Source organism: Convolutriloba macropyga, unplaced genomic scaffold (genome assembly GCF_964194025.1).
Source record: "Convolutriloba macropyga unplaced genomic scaffold, txConMacr16.3 SCAFFOLD_4083, whole genome shotgun sequence".
Classification (NCBI taxonomy): Eukaryota; Metazoa; Xenacoelomorpha; order Acoela; family Convolutidae; genus Convolutriloba; species Convolutriloba macropyga.
Genome location: NW_027450088.1, coordinates 16 through 2,500, shown reverse-complemented (window position 1 = coordinate 2,500; position 2,485 = coordinate 16). Strand labels below are relative to the sequence as shown.

The 2,485-nt window shown below is 39.5% G+C and overlaps 1 pseudogene; it reads right to left on the bottom strand.

The window, feature by feature from the left end:
• Nucleotides 1–1,635: 1,635 nt before the first annotated feature.
• On the bottom strand, nt 1,636–1,787 carry LOC142355589 (5.8S ribosomal RNA; annotated as a pseudogene).
• Nucleotides 1,788–2,485: the final 698 nt, after the last annotated feature.

Below are 2,485 nucleotides of genomic sequence, written 5' to 3'. Positions count from 1 at the left end.
CCGATTCAGCAGTTTTGTTCGCTACTACTATCAAACACAGGTCGAAGTTTCCATTCAGTCATTAATTCCAACTTTCAAATGTTGTTGTTTCAGCTTTCGCTTACTAGAAGCAACATAATACTCGCTGCAATACAGACCTCGGGAAACCCTCACCGTGAATAAGGTTCACTCACATATTTCACTACATTTTGCGTGGGATTGGAGATGAGGCTACTCGTTCTTGCTCAGTACTAGGCTGAAAATTAACGAAACTTCGTTACAAACGTTCACATGTTGATGTTTCCGCTTTCGCGTACTCGAAACAACATAATACTAGTCTTTGTAATTTAGTTTCATAATTTCAACTGTTCTCATGCAGAATTTTTGCTCATTCTTATCCCAAATTTTGACCTGGCTACTAGTTACACTCCTTGTACTTATTGCAAAATGACCACAAATTTCAACAGCTTTCACATGTTGCTGTTTCGGCTTTCGCTTACTACAGTCAACATAATACTCGTTGCAAAATAAGTGCTCGGCATCTGCAATTTTCCAAAGACGAAGTTTCGCCAGTTCAATTTTCGCTCGCCAATTATGGCTACTAATTCACACGGTACTGAGCTCAACAACATTAAATTTGTTCAGCAAGACTTTCACATGTTGATGTTTTGGCTTTCGCCTACTAGAAGCAACATAATACTCGTCTTGTTAGCTCATTCAATGAGAATAGCTTTTCCCGTTGAGAATTTTTGCCTTCAATTGGCGTTGTAGTGAGTTTGGCTACTCAGATCACCAAATACTTGTGACAATTCGAACCAGAAATGTTTTCAATTTTCACATGCTGATGTTTCGGATTCAACCTACTAGAAGCAGCATAATACTTGTATTCAACAATTTCTGTATCAAATCCCAGTTTTCTCTGGTGCATCTTTGCCAAACTATTCCAAACTGCCTGAGTCTGAATACCAATTACAGGTACTAGTAAATGCACGTTACTAAGGACTATATAGTTCTAGGTTACTGTACACAACGACGTTCACATGTTGATGTTTCAGCTGCCGCTTACTAGAAACAACATAATACTTATCGTGCATACCTTTCCATAACTTGTCCTTTTCAGATGCATTAGTTTCCCTTTGTCTTGGCTTCTACAGTCAGACTGGCTACTAGTAACAGCACAGTACTAATCACATATCGTTCTACAGTTTGCAGACAACTTTCACATGTTGATGTTTCAGCTTTCGCCTACTAGAAACAACATAATACTCGCTGTATACATTTGTAGTTCTCTATGTAACTTTCATGTGAAGAAGTTTCGCCAGTCTTTTTGACTGTCTCAAATCTGAGTCATGCTTAGGCTACTAGTTGCTTCATAGTACTTATCGCCTCGAGATCATTGAACAAAACTTGATTTTCACATGTTGCTGTTTCAGCTTCCGCTTACTAGAAACAACATAATACTAGTCTCATTAAGTTCCGTCTCTTTGCAATTTTCTTATGAAGAAAATTCGCCATCACAATGACTCCAGCAGTTCTTGATCAAGGAATGCAATCATTGATCAGAATGCTATTATTTGAATCGGTTCTGCTTTAAGTGTTCCAATTTTATTGGAAGCACCAACAATAGAACATCAATGTGTTCAATCGAGAGTTATATAACCCTGAATCGGACGCAGTCAACAGCCGAAGCCGAGACCGCCTTTTGCGTTAGAGAGGTCGGTAAACAAATCTTGCGATTCATACCGAATTAACACATATAGCTGTGCTCCTCTTCGTAAAGCGAGCCAAGTGATCCCCTGTTGAAGGATGTATTTGGACCAATCTAGTAGCATTTGGTTTCCAACAAGCTCTCCCAAGTTAGCTTACTTATTGGGCTTTTCAACCAATTCGGTTGGCTACAAGCATCATCAAAGTACTAGCCACAGTTTGATCGCAAAATTCTACGACTTTCACATGTTGATGTTTCGGCTTGCGCTTAGCCTACTATAAGCAACATAATACTAGTCATATCATAGAGCGTGATCAGCTTGTGACGTTCTCATGATGAAGTTTCACCAACAGTGTCTCACTTCGAGCTTAAATCCAGCTACTAGTAACTACACAGTACTGACTGCAACGCTAACTTTTATCTATACCTTTCACATGCTGCGCTTTCGGCCAGGGCCTACTAACGTCAACATAATACTCGATATAAACTTTTGTTCATGATGCAGCTTCCCCATGCAGAAGTTTCGCCTTCAAATGCTCTCTTGGCCATATGACGTAACACAAGGTTACTAGTAACATCACAGTACTAGCCACAATTTGATCGCAAAATTCTACGACTTTCACATGTTGATGTTTCGGCTTGCGCTTAGCCTACTATAAGCAACATAATACTAGTCATATCATAGAGCGTGATCAGCTTGTGACGTTCTCATGATGAAGTTTCACCAACAGTGTCTCACTTCGAGCTTAAATCCAGCTACTAGTAACTACACAGTACTGACTGCAACGATAACTTTTA